Below are 22408 nucleotides of genomic sequence, written 5' to 3' on the forward strand. Positions count from 1 at the left end.
ATTCCCTCAAATAGGTTTTCCAGCCCTTGTTCATTTTCTTCTTCACCTTCTGGGATGCCTATGATTCTTATATTTGGGTGTTTTACATAATTCCATATTTCTCATAGGCTTTGTCCATTCCTCTTAATTATCTGTTCATGATTTTTGACTGACTGATTTAATTCAAAAGAGTTGTCTTCAAGTTCTGAGATTCTTGTTTCTGCCTGGTCTAGTCTATTCTTAAAACTTTGCACTGCATTTTATATTTCCTTAAATGAATTTTTTGGCTCCAGAAGTAGTTCTATCTGTTTTTTTTTTTCCATGTCAATGTCTCAGTGAATTTTTCATTCATTTCCTGAATTGTTTTTCTGGTTTCTTTTATTTGATTTGGTTTTCCATTTTCCATTTCAGATTTCACGGAGCTTCCTTATAATCCATATTTGGAATTCTTTATCTGTCATTTCAGTATTTTCATTTTGGTTAGCATTCATTGCTAGAGGGCTGGTTTTCTCTTTTGGGGGAGAACTTTCATTGTGATTTTTCATACTTCCAGAGTTCTTATGCTGATTCCTTCTCATCTGGAGCAGTTGTTGCTTCTTAATTTTGATTTTCTTTTGTTTAGATGGGGCTTCCCCCCTACCACACTCATACTGGGGTGTTTGTAGCATGTATTGGGTAGGAACTTTTGGCTTGGTTTGTGGATGCTTTGATGGTGATGTAGGTTCCAGATAGATGCCTTAGTTATGGATATCCATGGTGTGATGCTTTTCTCAGTTACTAGTTGTTTGTAGGCTGTACCAGTGGTGAGCTATGTGTGTGGGCAGATTCCATGTCTCTCTTTGATGAGACAGGATGGAGGCCATTGGATTCCTTCCTCTATCCCTAGTCCTGTGGCCATGTTAGCAGTGTGAATTGTAATGGCATGCCCAGTTTAGTCTCTGAGACAGTAGGTGGTGCTTGTAGGTGAGAAATGACCTCACTCTGTATGATTGAGTCAGTAATGCTATAAAGGGCTATGCAAACTGACCTCCCTGTCTTTAGGTGGCATTTGCCGGAAGCAACAGGCTGCTGTGTTGTTTTTATGCCTGACTCTGGTCCCTCAGGTAGAGGACTTAAATGCCCAGGTGGGTGAAGATCTGGAACTTCCAAGAGTGCAGGTGTATCCTTATTCTCTGCCTCAACAGAGGCAGGTGGGAGAGTGAGGATGGGCAGGCCTGGGTTGGGTGGGCTTGCCTTCCAGCTCCACAAAGGCTGGTAAGGTAGCTATTTCAGCAGGGTTCAAAGATCTGCTCCCAACTTTTGGGGAAATCTTCCTGGGAGGGCTGAAGTGTCCCCAGCCAGTCAGAAAGTCTGCTTGTGGAGACAGGGCCATCTGAGAGTCACAATCTGACTGTTCAGCTCTCACATTTCCCCCTCCCCCACCGCCTGCATGTCTGTCCCACTAGCGTGTGTCTCCATGAAACACTGGCAGGCTGGGAACTCTCAAACTGGGCACCCTGGGTCCACTACAAGTCCACAGAGGAAGAGATGTGGGTCCCACTCTCTGTGGATGCCTCAGCCTGGGGTACATACTCACTGGAGAGAGGGCACTGCTTGCCTCCTTCACACTGCTCTCCCAGCTGGAATAGGTCGGGGAGAGGCTGCCACTCCTCCCTACCCTAGGGTACCTCCGTACCCTAAGAATTACCCATACATATTTATGATTGTTATATCTTCTTGCTAAATTGCTCCCTTTATCATTCTATAATCACCATCTTTGTCTTTTATTATCATTGTTGATTTAAAGCCATATTATCTGATATGAGAATAGCTAATCCTGCTTGCTTTTGGTTTCCATTTGTGTGGAATTTTTTTTTTTCCATCCCTTTATCTTGAGTCTATGAGAGTCTTTGCAAGTTAGATGGGTTTCTTGGAGGAAACATATTTTGGTTATATTTTTTATCCATATATCCAATCTATATCTTTTAAGTGGAGTGTTAAGACTGTTTACATTCAATGTTACCATTGATATGTGAGATATTGTTAATTTCATCATTACCTAGCTTTTTTCCTCCCTCGTATTACTGCTTTATAAGAGCTGTGAATTTTATCTTTTAAATGTTTTTAACACTGGTGGATACGGGATTGTTCTGTTCCACATATAGAGCGCTTTTGAGCATTTTTTGTAGGGCAAGTCTAGTGCGACAAATTCCCTAAGTGTTTGCTTATCTGAGAAAGACTTTATTTCTCCTTCATTTATATAACTTAGTTTTGTCAAATACAAAATTCCTGTCTGGAAGTTATTCTACTTAAGAAGCCTAAAAATGAGACCCCAATCCCTTCTGGCTTGCAAGGTTTCTGCTGAGAAGTCTATCTGATGGGTTTTCCTTTGTAGTTACTTGTTTCTTCTGTCTTGCAGCTTGTAGGATTTTCTCCTTTACTTTAATTTGGCCAGACTGATGACTATGTGCCTTGGTGATGTTCTATTTGCCATGAATTTTCCAGGTGTTTGAGGATCTTCTTGTATTTGGATTTCTAAATTGATAGTGATACCAGCAAAGTTTTCCTCAATTATTCCCTCAAATAGGTTTCACATACTTTTTGCTTTTACTTCTTCTCCCTCAGGGATACCTATAATTTTTTTATTTGTTCACTTTGCATAATCCCTTACTTCTCACGGTGATTGCTCATTCTTCTCTATTCTTTTTTCTAAATTTTTGACTGACTGGGTTAATTTGAAAGCCTTGTCTTCAAGCTCTAGCAATTATTTCTTCTGCTTGGTCTAGTCTGTTGTTAATACTTTCTACTGTATTTTGAATTCCATAAATTACTCTTTTATTTCATTAAGTTCTGTTATATCCTTTCTTATGTTACCTATCTTTTCAGTGAATTTTTCATTTATGTCCTGCATTTATTTATTTATTTTTGGTTTCTTTGTGTTGGTTTTCAACTTTCTCATCAATCCAGTTGATCTTACCATCCATATCCTGAATTCCACATCTGACATTTTGACAATTTTATTTTGGTTGAATCTATTGCTGGAGAACTACTGTGATACTTTGGGGGTGTGAAAGCTTGCTTTCTTCCTGTTGCCAGGTTTCTTATGCTGGTTCCTTCTCATCTGAAACCCGACTCAGCTCAAGACGGATGGGTCTGTGGTACACCTGTTCTCCTCTGCTGGAAACGCTCTTACTCGGCCAGGAGATAGAGAGGCCCCCGGATGGTGCACCTGAGTCCTGCTCTGGATGACTGACCAGGCAGGAGCGGGGTGGGTGCACTGTGAGCCGTTAGCACTGCTGCCCTGTAGCTCACATTTCAGCATTGCTCTGTGGTTGTCACAGGCAGTTGACATGCTCTAGAGTGAGTGATCACTCTGCCTAGTTCCTTCCATCAGCAGTGACAACTGTTGCCCGCAGTGGCTTGAGTGCTCCCCTGCCCAGGTCCATGGGCAGCAGCGTTTGTTGGCCTGGGGCAGCTTGAGCGCTGCCTGCCCAAGACGGTGGGTGGTAGTGGCAGTTGTCTGCTCGTGTCTACCTTAGTGCTGCCCCGCTCATGTCTGTGGGCAGCAGTGTTCACTGGCCCATGGTGGCTTAAGCACTGCCCAACCCAAGATCATCAGTGGCAGCAGGGACCAGCACATGGTGGCCCAATCTTTCACACTACCCAAGTCCTCCACCAGTGGTGGGGGCACATGGCACCTGCCCAAGGGCCATGCAAGAGCACCCAGCCCCTCTGCTCCCTCCCTGGCCTGGCAGGGACACTGGGGAGGCAGTGGCAATGGCTGATCTGACCCCTAATAGACACAGTGCTCTGGGGCTGTGATCTCAAAATGCTACCAGCCATGCCACCCAGGGGTCCCACTAGTGGGCCCTGCCAAGACTTCTCAGCAAAGCTACACCGTGGCACAGTCTCCAGTCAACTCTCTCTGTCAGTCTGGCAGCCTGCTACAGTGGAGGGTCCCTAACACAGTTCAGACTGCAAAGTGCACAGGAGAAGGGTTAAGCCGAGGGTCATGTCCTCTGACCCTTCTCCACACACATACACCTTCCCTATGTGCCTCTGATCCCACAGAGTGGGTTGCATCTCTTCCCTCCCCTTCACTTTGGGAGCCTCCTGTCACCTTCATATTGATTCCCAATGTTCTCTTTTATTGTTATTTATTTATTTGTTCATTTTTTTGAGACAGAGTCTCACTCTGTTGCCTGGGCTAGAGTCCCATGTCGTCAGCCTAGCTCACAGCAACCTCAAACTCCTGGGCTCGAGGAATCCTTCTGCCTCAGCCTCCTGAGTAGTTGGGACTACCGGTATGTGCCACCATGCCCAGCTAATTTTTCTATGTATATACTTTTTATACTGTCCATTTAATTTCTTTCTATTTTTAGTAGAGACGGGGTCTCACTCTTGCTCAGGCTGGTCTTGAACTCCTGAGCTCAAACAATCCACCCGCCTCGGCCTCCCAGAATGTTAGGATTGCAGGCGTGAGCCACCGCACCTGGCCCCCAATGTTCTCATTAGATCACCAATCTGAAAGTGAATATCCACTGAGCACTTTCGATCTTCTCTGTGAAAGCAGCGTGTGCAGTCTGCTTCTAGCCCTCCAACTTGGCCCCTCCTCCCAGGAAACACACTTTCTGATTTTAGTATTAATATTTAAAAATGTTTAAATGTCTCTTTGTTGTGTGTCTTTTTCTATAACTTAAGCTTAGGCCAGTCATCCTCACACATTCCCAAGTCACTCGGGGGGCTAGGATTGGCATCCAGCCTCTTGCATCTAGAATAGCAAAGGAAGGAAGAACTCCTGTCTGTTCTGCCATTATTGAAACTTTAAGTATACTTAGAATTTATCATGCTGCTCAAAAATGATTCTCTTTAATAACTAGGCTAGCTCCAGGCTAAACCAATAAGAAATAACACCACAAAAGTTCTAAATATACCCATTTTGGGCTAACCTAGAGTTCTATTGGGTCTTTGCTAGACTTAATTGCTGAAAATACAGTATTCTCTAAGGCATTTTACAACCCAGGGAAACTACTAATATCTGAAGATGGGAAAAAGAGAAAAATATAAACATTTCCCTCAGCTTCTAAGTAATTTCATGAAACACTTGTTCAATGATAACTCTACATTAAACTCTGTGGTAGGCTGTAGACAAATAGAATTGAAAGACATCTTTTGTCCCAGACCAATTTACAATGCAGTGGGGGAGACAGACGGCTGGACCAAAAATTCAAAAGGATGGGTAAGCACTGAGACATAGGGGCAAGTAAGAAGAACATTACTTCTGGGGGAATGAAACATGAACTGTGCCTTCAAGGAGGAGAAGGGGACAGTCACAAGTGGAGAAGGACTATTTCCTGGTCAAATCAGTAGCTTTCCAAAGGTTAGGGAAGGGAGACCAGCCAGTGGGACACCAGAAAGGCGGCCTGATGTGGAGGAAGAGTGAAACCAAAACCGGGAGCTGCACCTGTCCCGTATGACAAGGGAGGGCTGCATGGGGACAAACTTACCTGCCTTGACGAGGCATTGGGGCATCGGTCCGTTTTCCTGGAAGTGTGACATCATAAGCAAAAAGGGGACAAGATCATATTTAGATTTTAGATTCACTCCTGTGAGTAAGTGAGAAGGAAAAATCAAATGGTGTCAGAGCACAGGCAAGGAGACACACCGTGAAAGGAATCTTACGAGCAAAGGGCTAAAACCAATTTTGTAATATATTAATTATGCCCAATGTTGTTTAAACAGATCTTTTTAAAATTAAAAAATGTATAAAAACATTTTTACTGATCTCTGATTCTTGATTCTGAAACTTCTGCACGTCATATGTCTGCAACAAATCATGAGCCCCATGAATGAGAAATATATTCCAATGAAATAAGCCAAAGAAACAAGATAAAAACTAGATAAAGTCACCTGCAGGATTTTCTAATGTTTCTTGTCATCCTGAAGCTCCCAGCTTCTAGGACAATGATTCACGTTTCCTTTATTCTGTCACCCAAAATTATGTCTCCTCTCTTGGGCATAAGAATATCTAGAGTTACATTTAGGTGACCGTAATGTGTGGCGAAGAGCGGACCCTGCTGGCATGATCACAATGACCTTGTTTGCATCCAATACAGTGCTCCACTATTGACCTGTAAATAAATATATTTGCTTTCTAGGCAAATTCCAGGAGGGCCACAGAAACTGGCTTCTTAGCCATATGGGATAATCCATAGGTGAATTTCTTTTAGGATAGACCAAAACAGATGTAGACAATAATCCTTACATATTGTGATCCTTCAAGCCAGACCAAAAAGAAAATCTGGGACGCAAGGCTTCATCGGAAGAGAAATGTGGGCTGATGCCATGCTGACAGTTGGTGGACCTGCTCTACATCTTCTGGGGAGACTGGAGCCCAGTGTGGGCCACGGTCAACTCGAGTTGAAGTAAAGACCTCCTCCTCGGCGTGCATGTGCTTGGTACAGCTATGCCAGGGTGATGAGTACCCTAAAACCTACAGGAAAAAAAAAAGGTAATGCATGAAGTGTACGTGCCCAGGAGTCACCGCTCTAGAACCACGCAGGCTGGGTTCAAAGCCTGGCTGGGCCACTCCCACCTGTGTGACCTGAGGAATATTCTAGGGCTTAACTATCGTTTTACCCAATTTGTGTAAAGAAGTGAGCAGAACCTGCCTGCCAGGAAGGGATGTCATAGGGTGCAGCATCCAACCTGGTCTGGGCCCCGCGTTCCCTTCTCAGAAACCCTCGCAGCTGGGCTGGCGATCCCTGTGGCGGCGCAGAGGCAGTGGAGAGGTCCCGGAGGAGCCTGGCAGGATCGGGGTTGTCCCCAGGCCTGGCCTCCAGCAGGCCCTGCCACCGCCTGTGACCGGGAGAGAGGGCTGCCACACAGCCACAGGCAGCCCATGCCGGGCCCTGGCGCCCAGGTGGGAAGGGCTCCGGCCCATGGAGCCCCACAGTTCCCAACAGTCGCGCACCGTGGCCCATCTCGTGCCAAACACCTGCCGCCAGCAGCAGGAGTTGCCCTTTGCCCTTTGGCGCCTTTTCTCTGCGCCCTGCGCTGGGCCCCCCGCGTTGGCCGTGGCGTGGCCTTTCTCTGTCACCAGTTCCATTGGGACGTCACAAGCGCCCCGCTGACCAGTGCATGCCCAGTCTCCAGGAGAGCTGGATGCTCGGAGAGGTCTCTCCAATTCTTCTGCTCTCCAGAGGCATATACTGCACAATTCGCCCTAAATGGGCAACTGGCTCAGTAAGCTGAATCTCCCCATCCTCCGCCGGCCCCCGCCGGGCCGGCATCCCCCCTTCCCTGTGGCCCGCGATGTTACTGCGCGGGTCCGCGCCCACCCCGCGGCTCCTGCGCCCGCCTCCCGGCCCGTCCGCAGGCCGTCCGCCCCCAGTGTGGGTCGCCGGCCTCTATCTGGGGGCTTCTTCATAGTCCCTAGGAGGAATGCTCCTCTCCCGACGGCACGCTACCCCCTGGGGATCCTCCCCAGCACACCGTGGCGGGAGGCCCGCAAGAAGCCTGTGCTGTCTCCTGCTTCCTCCATCATGGCCACCATCCGACGCTATAGAGCCGTCAGGATCCCTCCTCTCCTGCGACGCAAGGTGACCGTCCTGCCTTCACCACGGGAGCCGGAGGTCAGGGCTACAAGGCCTCTAACCTCCAGCCACCTCCCCATGTCTTGCCAGGAGCAGAAGCAGGAGAGGGCCCAGGTGACAGTGGAGGAGGAGGAGGAGCAGGAGGAAGAGTCCGAGGAAGAGCAGGAGCCAGAGCAGGAGCCGGCGCGGGCGGCGGAGGATCTCGTGGAGACCCCCGGGCTGGACAGGAAGACGGGCCCTCCTGGCGGTGGCGAACCACCAGCACCACCAGGGCCCCGCTCGGCAGGCTCGCTCCAGGCGCCCGTGTCTGGGTCACAGGCCGAAAAGAGTGGGAGCTCTTCGGCCACCAGGAAAAGGCCCCTCAAGAGAACGATGCCCATGCCACCACTGCTGCCGCTGCCACCACCCGTGCTGCTGCCACTCTCATGGGACAGAGGCGAGCTGCCCCCACCTGCGAAGCTGCCTGCCATCGCGGCGGAGGAAGACCGAGGCACCTTGGGGGAGAGCATCGGCGATCAAAGAAACACCAAGGTCGTGCGGGACAAAGCAGAGGCCTTGGAGGATAAGACACAGGCCCTGGGAAGCTGCGGGGCCACCCAGCCTGCCCCTGCTCTCTCCCCTGCTGCTCAGATGGCCCCCTCCCAGCCCCCGGCCCCTCCTTACCCTGACCCAGTTCCTCCCACCCCTCACTTGGCTGCTGCACCTGTGGTCCTTCCTGTCCCTCCACCTTCCTCCGCAACCCTCACAACCCCTAGCTGCCCTCCGCCTGTTCCTGCTGCCCTTCCTCCTCCCCGTAGGGCCAGTGCTCCTGCGGGGACCCCGCCTGAGGGGAAGGGAAGCCCTGCCCTCTCGGGCCTCCCCGCAGCACCTCCCGCCTCTCACCTGCCCGCACCTCCTGGCCCCCTACCCTTCTCCTTGATGCTGCCCCACTGCAGAACCGAGTCCCCCGCTCCCATGATTGTGGATTCCCCTCCTCCCCCTGCCCTGCCCAACCCTCCCCCTCCTCCCCTCCCCAACCCTCCTCCTCCTCCCCTCCCCAACCCTCCCCTCCCCAACCCTCCTCCTACTCCCCTCCCCAACCCTCCCCTTCCTCCCCTCCCCAACCCTCCTCCTCCTCCCCTCCCCAACCCTCCTCCTCCCCTCCCCAACCCTCCTCCTCCTCTCCCCAGCCCTCCCCCTCCTCCCCTCCCCAACCCTCCTCCTCCTCCTCTCCCCAACCCTCCCCTTCCTCCCCTCCCCAACCCTCCTCCTTCTTCCCTCCCTAACCCTCCTCCTCCTCCTCTCCCCAACCCTCCTCCTCCTTCCCTCCCCAACCCTCCTCCTTCTTCCCTCCCCAACCCTCCTCCTCCTGTCCCCTCCCCTCCTCCTTCCTTCACTTTCCGTCCTCCCATTTTCATCTCCTCCTCTCCTCCTTCCTTCTCTATCCCTCCTCCTTTTTCCATCCCTTCCCCTCCTCCTTCCTTCACCTTTCCTCCTCCCATTTACATCCACTCCCAGCCTCCTCCTTCCTTCCACACCCCTTCTTCCCTTTCCTTACCTTCTGCTCCTCCCATTTCCCTCCCTATCTCTTCTCTTTCATCCCCTACCCACTCTACTCTTTCCTTCCGCACTGGTCCTCTAGTCCCTTCCCCCAGGAACCCTGCTTTGCTCACGGGCACAGTCATCTCTGCCCCAGCAGCCAAGTCAACCGTCCAAGGCAGCCCATCTGCCCGTGTGACCCAGCGACCTCATTTAGACGCTGAGGTCACCGATATGGATACAACTCCCCCTTCTGCAGCTCATGTTTTCGCCTCTCCCCCAACCCCTAATGTGGTCTATCCCCACATCCCTGCAAAGATCAGAGTCCCCATCAAGCCCCCTCCACCCACTGTCCGCGGCCCCACCCGCCAGCCCACATTCGGGAGCCCTGCTGGGCAGCAGGCGAGAGCCCCTGTTCCCAGGGCCCCTGTCGTCACGAGCCTCCCCACCACGGCTCCTCCAGTCGCCCCCACTGCAGCGGGCAGGGCCTCTGCTGTACCATCGTCCACGCCGGCCTTTGACCCCGATGCCATGGACACCACCCCTCCTCCCTAGGCTGCCATCTTCCAGCCTTGGTCTCCTCCCGCCTCCTGGAGGAATTCCACCACTTTCCAGAAGGGGCATGTTGGGAGCAGAGCACCGAGTGGCAGCAGTGTGGCAGCGCAGGTCACCAGTGGCATGGGCAGGCCTGGACGGCCCTTCACGGGACCCAAACCATGGCCAGGAGCCGCCCCTACACGCATATCTTGGCTCCCTCGTGGACGGTAACTGTACTGCTGCCCGGGGGACAAGCAGGAGTTCAAGAGGAAGCCGCAGGCCCGGCCCGTCCTCCAGCCCAGCCGCCCGGGCAGCCCGCTGCCTTCCCCCTCTGACCGCTGGCAGCCCTGGCGAATGGCGCGCTGTAAACCGTCTGGCCAAGAGACGCGGCTCCTGGAACTTTATCCTGCTAAAATAAAAGCCCCAGTGTACCCGAAAACACATGTGCTATTGTTTGTTTGTAGTGGTAAATAAGTAGATATAAAGCGAATGCCCTCAGCAGGAAAATGACTAAATAAATAATAGTACCCTTTCATAGTGAATGTTACACAGTTGCTAACATTTCATGACTGTTATAAAAGAGAACTATACCTGGTAACTCAAAAGAATTTATACAAGGTATTGCTGAGTCAAAATCAAGATGCAGAAAGCTCATATATACACACCGATTTTTGTAAACAATGCCAAATTTGGGTAGATAAATATGTATGTGAACCTAAGTCTACAGGTCCACACAGGACTGGATTACAATGGACCCAAGAAAGAAAGGGCAGTGTTTGCTTAGAAACCTGGTGACTTGGTGGGAGGGAATTCAGTGATGCAGGGACAAGGAGAAAGACGGAAAGAAAACCAATCAAAAAGAAAACGCTTTTTGTAGGTGACAGCAGAATAATGGCAGCATGGGAAGTCCTGGCCTCTCCCTCCCGCAGGCACACAGACTCAGCAATGACACACACAGCAGTTCCCTTGGGAGAAGTCTGGAACCAGCTTAGGCCCCTACACACAGGCAAGCATGAAACCAGCCATACTGAAGCCTACAGGAAAGGCCAGGAAGCCCCCTAAGCATAACCCCTCCCCTCCGCACGTGCCTCATGATCGGCAGGAAACCCCCCAGCTCCCAGCTCCTCCCTGGGAAGGGAAGGCAAGGACTGAACCGCACATCCAAGGTTCTGATTTTTCTGAGAGCTGCCCAGGGGACTGGTTTATGTCCTGCCTGGATCTGAGCACTGACAGGACCCCAGTTTGGGAGCCACTGAAAGCAAAGATGGCAGTTTGGACCAGCCCACAAGCACTCCCTACAGCCCTGTCCCTGGCTCAGCGCAGAGGGGGTGGGTGAAGAACCTTAAATCCGAGCTTCTTCCTGGGGTGGGAAAGAGATGGACCGTGTGTCCAACACTCCACCTTTCCCACAAGCTGCATGAGGGTCTGGCCTCTGCCACGCCTGTCTTCAAGCACAGATGGGAGCCACCATACTACAGACACCTAGGAGCCCTAGGAGCACAGACAGCAGTTTGGACTGATGAGAAATGACTTGCCATGGACCTTCCCCTCAGCTCAGCGAGAAAGCAAGCGCTCTAGCTTCTCCACGGGCTGCCCCAGGGACTCGCTTTGGTCTTGCCTGTCTCAGAACCCTGGTGGGACCTGGCACAGTGGGGGAGGGGCTGCCACTCCTGTTCAGCCCCAGCACCTGAATGACCTGCATCTGGTTGCTATGGCACCCGGGGCTGCACTCTCCCTCACCATAGAATCTCCCCTAGGCAAACAGGGAGGTTTTCCTGCGGGGGGCGGGAGCGTGGGCACTCTCCCAGCGCCTGGCATCCCAGAAGCCCACAGCATTCTGCTGTCAGATCCGTCCACGCTGGCCTCCTCGCCACCCAGATCAAACTCACAGACCTCCCCGCTGTGTCGCCAGCAATCCGCTTGAGGCCAGAGGGCGCACGGTCCATACATCTTTTTATTATAATTGTTTTATATTGAAACAGTTTAAAAGCCACAGCAGTTATAAAATAGGACAGAGAGTTCCTGTGAAACCTTTACTCAACCTTATATAACCATAGTACGTTGTCAAAGTCAGGGCAGTGCCATTGGTACAATGCTATTAACTGTTAAACCACAGACCACACTTGATTTTCACCACTTTTTACATGCACCTTTTCTTGGTGTGTATTTTACTGAAATTGTATTCTATGTGTAGATTTGTATTATTATTAATATCACTGTAACCAGGGTAGAAAACTGTTCCATCAACACGAAGAGACTCCCTCATCTTACCCCTCCCCTTAACCGTAGCCCCAGCATGCACTGATCTGTTATCCGTCACCACATTTGTGTCACTTTGAGGATATTAAATGGAATTGGATGAAATGTAGCCTTTTGAGAGTGCGTCTTTTTTGCTCACTGTAATACCCTTGAGATCCATTCAAGTTGTTGTGTATGTCAGTAACGTGGACCCTTTAATTGCTAACTAATACTCCACGGCGTGGTTGTACCACAGTTTGGTCTCACTCATCCACAGAAGGTCATTTGGGTTGTTTCCAGTTTTTGGCTATTACAGATAAAGCTTTTATGAACATCTATGTACAGGTTTTAGTAAGAACATACATTCTCAATTTTCTAGTATAAATACCCAGTAGTGGGATTGCCAGATTATATGGCAGGCATAAACCTACCCATACTCTTTTCCAGAGTGGCTGTATCGTTTCACATTCTCACCAGCAATAATTCAGTTTTTAAAAATCTTATGACACAATTGTGCCTGTCATACAATTTTATATCACATTTTAAAAATTCCTTAAATGTGTTTTGAAAACATGCTTTTATTGTCTGCAAACTACCCTATCATCTGGATATACCAGAATACATTTTATCAAATGACTTATCACTAAATTTTCAAATTTGTGGTAGGAAAATTCTCATTATGATCAATACCTGTATTAGTCAGAGACTGGCCAGGAAATGAGACACTGCTCCAGGTATTTCAGAGGGAGTTTAACACAGGGAGTTTGCTATTCAGTTGGTGGAAGCACTGAGAAGCCAAAGTCAGCGAGCAACTCAGTATCTAGGGAGAGCAGGAAAGCCTTAGAGGTGAAGTGACGATGTGAGGAGCTGTGAGATAGAACTATCTAGTAGGAATGAGCACTCTGGCAGGCACTGCTTGGAAAGTGCTGGAAACACAAGGAAGAGCTTCCTGCCTGCTGGTAGCTGAGACACGGAAAAGACAGACCTGCTTCTGGTGGGGCCACAAAAAGCAGAGAGGGAGTTGAGATGCACCTTCGGTTCTCCCAGCCTCTAATCTCCTGATTTTCTGCCAGTGCCTCCCATGGTGACAACTATCCAGAAACCTAAGGACAACAGAGCCTGGGAAATGTGTGTTTTCTTTTCTTTCTTTCTTTCTTTTTTTTTTTTTTTAACTTGAAACAGGACAATAAAGATGGATATCAATCTGCTAGCAAACAGGCCACACATTGAAAAGCACATCATCCCTGCACGCAAGTGTTTGTGCACATCTTTGATGATTTCCTTAGGATGCATTCTTAGAAATGGAGCAATAGAGTTACTGGATCAATGGACAAACCATTTTAAGGGCTTTGATACGTACTTGATGTCACTAAATGTGTCCCCTAGAAAAAGTTGCACCATTTACACGCACAACTCCCAGTCCCTGGCACTCAAATTACCACTTGAAAACAATCCCCCAGTTCCCCAGTTTGATAGAAAGAAAATTATATATCATTATTTTAGTTTGCATCTTTTATTTTGCTAGTTAAAAAATTTTTGAGTTTTTAAAAATTTTTTCCCAAGATTATATCCCTTCTCATGAGAATTGACTGTTGATATTTTCTCTCTTTTTTTCTTTTTCTGTGCTCACACATTTTAAAAGTAGGTTTATTGAGGTACAATTGACATATGACAAACTGCTTGTATTTAAAGTGAAAAATTTGATACATTTTGGTGAGTGCATATACCTACGGAGCCATAAACATCAAGAAAATTAACACATCCATCACCTCTTGAAGTTTCTTCACCCCCCTTGGTAATCCTTCCTCCTACCTCTGGCCGCCCCCCCACCCACACTGTCACCAGGCAACCGCTCATCCACTCTCTGTCACTATAAATTGGTTTGCATTTTCTGGAACTTTGTATCAAATTAAGTCATATAGTCTGTTTCCTCTCTCTCTCTCTCTCTCTCTCTCTCTCTTTTTCTCTCTTTGTTCTAGCTTATTTTACTCAACATAATTATTTTGAGATTCATCCAGTTTTGGTTTTTGTTCATTCATTGTTATTGCTGAGTAGTATTCCATCGTACAGATACACCACAACTGGTTTATTCATTCACTTTTTGATGGACACTTGGGCTGGTTCCAGTTTTTGACTAGCGCAAATGAAACTGCTGTGAACATTTGTGTTCAAGTGTTAGTCTGAACAAATGCTTTTATTTCTCTTGGATCAGTAACTAGTGCGGGATGATAAATGTCTACTTAACTTTTAAGAAGCGGCCAACTGGCTGTTCCAAAGTGGCTGCAGCACTTTACATTCCCTGCAGTACTGAGAGTTCAGTCTATGCCCATCCTTACCAACGTTTGGTGTGGTCGGTCTTTTTAATTTTAGCCATTCTAATAGGTTTTCAGTGTAATTCTTGTATGTATATACTTAAACATACATTGTTTTGAAAGAACTGTTTTTTGTTTCGATTATTCCAATCTCAGTGTGGCTAAATATTTTACCGTATTTTCTAGGTTGACGCTTGGCCTGAGTGCACCTCCGTTCTAACCAAAAAATTCCTCAGTTCCCTTAGGGATCCCATAAAACTGTGTTCTTCCAAAACAAAGATCATTCCCATTATCTCCATGGCTCCTGAAGACAATCATGGATTTTTTTGTTTGGGCTGGAAAGCAAGCTAGTGTAACATCACAACGTGGCATTCCTTCAATTTCTCCTATGCTTTTTTATGCTGTCCCCTGCTTTTGTTCTGAGACAGGGTCTAGATCCTCTAACGTGGCCCTCGTAGGCAGTTGTACAAACTTTATTTTTCATGACAGCAATACCCAAATGCAGAATTGAAAGCACCTGGTGACAGCACCAAATTCTCGATGTATCCCCCATTTCACAAAGGCACATTTGCAAATCAAGTTTCAGAGCTGGCCATAGGGAACTCTTCATTGGTCTCCAACAGAAAGGGAAAAATGCATCTCTCTGGACAACCATAGCCATTGATTTGTGCTGTGTGTGTGGAAAGCAAAGCATCCAGGCACTGGCCCAAATGGAGAGTGGAAATAAGCAGTACAAGGCAGATGCTCACTACCCCTAGACAGACGGTCCGAAGGGCTCCGTAGATACTCCAGCTGCTGATTTGCTCTAATCTCAGAGAGAAGAGAATCTCTTACAATAAAATCCCTTTTGTTTTGCAGAAACACAGTTGTGAGTGAAAAAGACATTGCCCTTTAGAAACATAATCTGATGATGATTTGTTTGGAAATGCATTGAGTCCAAGGTCCTTCTCTACTCTCCAAAGGAACAGACTAGCATTTCCTAAATGAATGAATGGTTATAGGAATGTATGATATGTGTAAATAAATTCATTCACCAAAAATTTACTTATAATGTATGTCTAGCACTTTCCTAGACATAATCCTTGGCCTCATGTAGCTTGCAGTGTAGAGGAAGAAGATGGATATTATTCAAACAACATACAAGCACATATATAATTAAAATGGAGATGAATGTTTTCATGGGAAAGTACAAGGTACTATGTGAGGGTGTGTATCTGGGACCTGCATTACACTGGGAGTCAGAGAAGTTTTCTCTGAGAAATGATACTTAATTTGAAACCTGAATGGTAATTAACTGAATGAAGAGATGAAAGAAGTGCGTTCCAGACAGAGGAAACAGCATATGCAAAGGCCCAGTGGCAGGAGGGAACAGGATCCTTTTAATATAGACAGGGTGGGTGGGGTGGGAGGGGGAGGAGATGAAAGGGAAGGTGATAGGAAAGGTAGACAGGGGACAGACAATGAGGACTTTGTAGGACATGTTAAGTTATTCTGGCTTTGTCCCAGAAGAACTAGGAAAGTCACCAAAGAGCTTGAAGTGGCCGTTTATCTGATTTGTGCTGCCAAAAGATTGCTCTGGCTGCAGCATGGAGCAGCACTGCTCGCGGTATCTGATCGAAAGTCAGAAGACCTGAAAGCAGGTTAGAGCAGGACACCCCGTGGGAGGTGATGCTAAGGGGGCGCAGGGGCCATGTGTCGGGGGAGGCTCACTAAGTATGTCAGGGAGCATTCAGGATGACGTGGGTTTCTATCTGGAGCACCTGTGTGCTGGTGACGGCCTCCATGGAGACCGGGAAGACATGGCTGTCTTCTTCAGGGAAGAGCGGGCTTGGGAGTTCAGTTCAGTGTCAGACGCGTTGTGTGGGGGGCGACTTCGAGGCGTTCTGAGGGAAGACAAGTGGGCAGAGGTCTGCGTGGGTCTGGAGCTCAGAAGACAGACCTGCTTTTCAATGACAAATGTGAGGGTCGCTCTCATACAGATGCTGGCTGAAGCTGTGGGTGCACATGCCTTTGTCTTTATCAGATTGAGAGTAGGTGTCACACCAAGCCAGGAGGGCTGTCAGTAGTAAATGTCTATGTACTTAAGGTTAAGTCAACCAGGACAAGGAGAAGTAGATGGAGAGCTGTCGGGAGAATGTGGTATTGGGCAAGTGCAGGGGAAAGGCGTCTCAACAAGGGCGTGGTTAGTAACATTCACAATTTCTGAGAGGCCAAGAACTATGAGGCCGAAAAAATGATGTGTTAACTTTAAAATAGTTTATTGATTATTATTAGACAGGTCTGTCTCACCTCTACAACCTTGTTTTATGCTATATCCTTGTTATTTCCTTTAAGGTATGTGTTTGTCTATTCAGATTTTCTGTTGTGATCTTTGCTTGAGTGTTCTAGAAAGGTGCTCTGGAAATATATATATATATATTTTATATAATGTTACAAATTTAAAAATAATCTATGTTTAATTTACATTTTCCTAACTGTTAGAGTTATTCAATGATAAGTATTTTTAATTTCCCTTATGAAAGATGAAAAATTAAGCATTTTATATGGTTTCTTCTTGCTTTCTATATCTATTATGCTAAAAAAAGCTTATATCATCTAGGATTATTAGTACCTTTCACATCTTCTGGTTTTAAGAATGATTTTTTACATTTACATTCATTTTTGCACATTTACAACAAATAATCCCTCCTTTGGCACAGCTTTTATACCTTAGCTGCCTCATTCTTAGTCCCTACATTTCCTTCCTTTTTTTTTTTTTTTTGAGACAGAGTCTCACTCTGACACCCCAGTAGAGTGCTGTGGCATCAGTCTAGCTCACAGCAACCTCAAACTCCTGGACTCAACCAATCCTCCTGCCTCAGCCTCCCAAGTAGCTGGGACTACAGGTGTGCACCACCACGCCAGGCTAATTTTTTCTCTTTTTAGCAGAGGTGGGGTCTCACTCTTGCTCAGGCTGGTCTCGAACTCCTGAGTTCAAGCAGTCCTCCCACCTGGACCTCCCAGAGTGCTGGGATTATAGGCATGAGCCACTGCATCCAGCCTCCTTCATTTTTGATTAAAGTGTATCTTTAGTTATATATGTGGTTGCACACACACACACACACACACACACATATATATATTAGAGACAGGGTCTTGCTCTGTGGCTAAGGTGGAGTGCAGTTGTGAGAGAGATCATAGCTCACTGCAGCCTCAAACTCCTGGGCTCAAGCAGTCCTCCTGCCTCAGCCTCCGGAGTAGCTACCTGGGAACACAGGCATGTGCCACCATGCTGGGCTAATTTTTTAATTTTTTGTAGAGATGGGGTCTTGCTATGTTGCCAAGGCTGGTCTTGAACTCCTGGCCTCAAACAATCCTGCCACCTCAGCCTCTCAAAATACTGGGATTCTAGGTGTGACCCACCATGCCTGGCCTTTAGTTATATTTAAATAGAAATATTTTTAATTTTGGATTATAATGTCATTGTCAAAATAAAATCTAAATAATATAGAAATATAGATGATGGAAAATGAAAGATCTTCACACTCCTACCCCCAGGAAGAACCTCAACTGAAAAAAAAATTCTTTGGTTTCCCTTTCCTTTAAAAACATACAAGGGTATTTGAGAAGATTTCAGCCTACTTGGCAATCTGTAGCCCTTTGTAATGTAAAAATTCCTGTCTCTCTAGACTTGTAACCCTTCGGTCCTGGAAAATTCTACTTTGATCATTTTGTGACCATCCTCTCTGTTCTCTTTGGAACCCCCATAGCCAGTGGTAGGATGGACTTCAGTGGTCCACACAGCTCAGGTAACACAGTTCAACACCACTTTCCTCGGTTTCCCACCTAGTTGTTGCAAGTTGCCATCCTGGAGTGGGTGCAGGAGGTGGGACCCGATGGGCATGGTGATGGCGATCAGTGATACGGCTTCCTCAGAAAGTCACTCCCCGCTCCCCCCCCCCCGCCATGAGAGAGGGTTGCCACCAGGTCTTCTTTTTTTTTTTTTTTGAGACAGAGTCTCACTCTGTTGCCCAGGCTAGAGTGAGTGCCGTGGCGTCAGCCTAGCTCACAGCAACCTCAAACTCCTGAGCTCAAGCGATCCTCCTGTCTCAGCCTCCCGAGTAGCTGGGACTACAGGCATGCGCCACCATGCCCGGCTAATTTTTTCTATATATATTTTTAGCTGTCCATATAATTTCTTTCTATTTTTAGTAGAGGTGGGGTCTCGCTCTTGCTCAGGCTGGTCTCGAACTCCTGAGCTCAAACGATCCGCCCACCTCGGCCTCCCAGAGTGCTAGGATTACAGGCGTGAGCCACCGCGCCCGGCCGCCACCAGGTCTTCTGATTGGTGTAGCCCTGGACTTCCGAGTTGCTTGCAGAAAATTAGAAATGAAGAATCTTCTAGTCTGTTTGCAGGAGGTTTCTGTTTCAGATGAAAAAGTAGAGAGATGTGGTTCTCAATCCAGTTCTAACAGCCTCATAGTTAGGGAGACTTCCAAGTTTCAGGCATTATATTATTTATTGTTTTTAGTATGGTTACAAATTTTTATATTTCTGAAGTCTTAATTATTTTAGTAGTCTGCCTTAGGCATGGTACTTTAAATTGGAAAACTCAAGAAATGTTTATTGAGTACGGACAATAAAAGTGACACATTATAAACCGCTTTTATCTAAAATGTAAATGTGAAAAGGAGGATAAACGAAAGGTACAAAGCTCCTGGTTTTATATCGGAATAATATTTTTAGTATTATGGTAACTTTTCCCATTGTCTTAAAGTTACTGCTAAAGGCAGTGGGAGGGGGACTAAATTCCTCTAAAATATCTCTTGCTTTGATTTTTTAAGTGGCAGTAAACTGGCCTACAGATTTATTCTACCAGCATCCAGAGCTTTTTGCTCTCACAACTGTCCTGCTGGAATCAATGAACTGTTGATTAAAAACCTTGTTACTTAATACATTTTGTAAGCTTAAACTGTTTTTTAGAAGCCTAATCACTTTCATGTCACTAGCTGCAGGGATAGAGACAAAAGCTGTGGCTAATTATTAAACACTTTACAAAGCTGATATTGAATTTCTAATGTATCCCAAATGCCCCCTTTCTCGGATTAGTTCCTGTGTTCTACTAGCTAGCACATTGCTAGCTTGGAGAATGGCTTCATGTTTAAGATCCTAAGGTTTCGGAAACCTTGAAACAGTCACAGATTCTCTGGTCATTTTGAAACAGTCTTGGGCTGACGCAACGTCTGGAGACCCGAGGGAGTAATCGCCCGCTAGCAGAGGGCCAGCAGCGTCCTTGCAGTGCCACCTGCTTCAAGATGGCTGTCTCCCAGAGAACTGCCTTGGAAAACAGGCCAACCTGGTTTAGACGTATTCCAACTCTCACATCTCTTTCTCCTCCCCCGAATTCTCTCCTGAGACCCAGAACTGCCTTTCCAACTGCCAGATATATGAACATTCTCCAAGTTGCAGAGGACCACGGCTAACTGTCTGAAAGACCATATTGAAAGCTGGAGAGTAGACCCAGATTTTGAACTGAAATCCAGTCCTCAAACTGTCCCTGGGGTTATGTCCTGGGAGTGAAGGTGACATAATTAAGGCATCCAATTAAGCTGGTGTTTATTGGCAAATGCTCTAACTTCTGCGTAACTCACCCATATGTCCTATAATCTCACACTCAGGAAGGGCATGCTGGAATCATTACACTTCAGACACGAGTCCCACTGGTAGAACAAGGTCAAAGGGCAGCACAAAAAGATCATTTTCCCCTGAAATCTGCCTATCTCATTAGCCTTTTCATGAGTGATATAACTTCTCCTTCTCTCCAAATATGCCGGGGTCCCAAGGTTATCAATACTAAGCATGTCATTTCCATTATTGTTATGAATTATGTGCCAAGCCCCTGGAGGCCCTTGTCCCCAGGCACAGATACTTACTGAAGATGAGCTATTATATGACAGCATAAGGAAAAATGAACTTTAGAAAGTCATGCTAACAGACTTTTTTTATAAACCATTAATCCATCCAGCATGTGTAATATGGGTAATTCCCATAAAGTGGAGTGTGTAGTTCACATGACTATTCCTGAACCTACACCACACACACACACACACACACACACACACACACACACGCTTCTCTTCAAATAAACAAGACCGTCAGTTTAATATTCTAATTTTTATTAATGGTCCTTTTTAAATTTTTCCTACTTTTTCTAATTTTTCCAATTGGTTAATATGAGTTAACACTCTTCCCTTTGTTTTTGGTTTTCTAGCCTTTAAGATCTGAAAAGCAAACAGAGCTAAAAGTTGGCCCTGCTGGTTGTATAACAAAGTGTGGAATTATGTTGTTATATTATTTATAGTGTATCTGTTGATGTACTTGGTTAAAATTTGATTAAGTTGTCACCCAGTGAGACTGTTACTCCTACCAAGGTCCTGAACATCACATGCTTTGGTCAAAGAACCAAATCAGCACCACACTTTTACACAAAACATCTATTTCAAAATATTTATTTAAACAATTAGTCTTGTATCTTTACCCTCTATCACCCATCACTGCCTTGAAAGTATTTATAAATATAAATAGTTAGAAATGAAATTAATACATAGATAAGATCAATTTCTTTCCTAACTAAAAACTGACCTTTATGGAGATTAGTTTTCTTTCTTCCCATGAAATTTTAAGAAGCAAAGCCAAGCCTCTTCCTCAATGACAAGGACGGCAAAAATCTGTTGCTTGCTGACCTGCCTTACAAGCAACACTAAAGCAAGTCTTTTCAGATGAAAAGAAAACAAGCCCAGATGGTAACTCAGATCAGTACAAAGAAAGAAATGACGAGAACTGTGAATGGTAAAGGAGCAGATTAACATACAAGGTTGCATAGGTTTACATTTTATTCTTTTCTTCTCTTCTTTAAAGATTTATGTGAGATTGCATGAAACAATAATTATGACATTGCACTGGAGTTTATAACACATATAGATGTGATATATATGACAAGGATAGCATGAAAGGAGAAGGAAATGGAGCTACATTAGGGCAAAGTTTCTGTATTTTATATGAATTAAGTTGGTACTGGTATTAACTTGAAGTAGATTATGATAAACTATGATGTAAACTGTAATTCCAAGAGGAATTACTAAAAAATAACTAAAACATGTATAGTTAAAAAGATAAAATTGATAGACTATAAATCGTTATTTAACAAAAAGAAGGCAGTAAAAGGGAAAAAGGAAAATAGTATAAGAGACATACAGCAAACAAAATAGGAAAATGGCAGATTTCAATCCACCTACATCAATAATTCTATTAAAATGTGAAAGAACTAAACAATCCAATCAAAAGGCAGAGATTGTCAGACTTGACTAAAAGAAAACCAAACAAGATCCAAATATATGCTTTCTGTAAGAGACACACTTTAGATTTAAAGAAGTTGGGCCGGGCGTGGTGGCTCACGCCTGTAATCCTAGCACTCTGGGAGGCCGAGGTGGGCGGATCGTTTGAGCTCAGGAGTTCGAGACCAGCCTGAGCAAGAGCGAGACCCCATCTCTACTAAAAATAGAAAGAAATTATATGGACAGCTAAAAATATATAGAAAAAATTAGCCGGGCATGGTGGTGCATGCCTGTAGTCCCAGCTACTCGGGAGGCTGAGGCAGGAGGATCGCTTGAGCCCAGGAGTCTGAGGTTGCTGTGAGCTAGGCTGACGCCACGGCACTCACTCTAGCCTGGGCAACAGAGTGAGACTCTGTCTCAAAAAAAAAAAAAAAAAAAAAAAAAAAAGAAGTTGAAAGCAAATATTAACAGTAAGAGATGTGAAATAATTATATTAACAGCAGACAAAATAGACTTGAAAACTACAGATAGGACTAGAGTTACCAGGGCAATATCATATGAATAAAGTGTCAATTTGTCAGAAAGATATAACAATTGTGAGTGTATACATAACTAAAACAGAGCCTCAAAATACATTAAGCAAACATTGACAGAACTGAACGGAGCGATAGACAATTGAACAACAGACTTTACTAGCTCACTCTCAATAGTTAATAGAACAGTTAGAAAATCAGCAAGGACATAAAAGAGTTGAACAATACTATAAACGGCTTTGACCTAAAAGACATCTATAGAACATTCCACCAATGACAGCAGAATACACTTTCTTCTCAAGTGCAAATGGAACATTCTCTAGGATAGATCATATACTAGGCCATAAAACCACTGATAAATTTAAAAGGATTCAGATAATAAAAAGGATGTTCTTAACCACAGT

The sequence above is a fragment of the Eulemur rufifrons genome, chromosome 9 (assembly GCF_041146395.1).
Source record: "Eulemur rufifrons isolate Redbay chromosome 9, OSU_ERuf_1, whole genome shotgun sequence".
Lineage (NCBI taxonomy): Eukaryota > Metazoa > Chordata > Mammalia > Primates > Lemuridae > Eulemur > Eulemur rufifrons.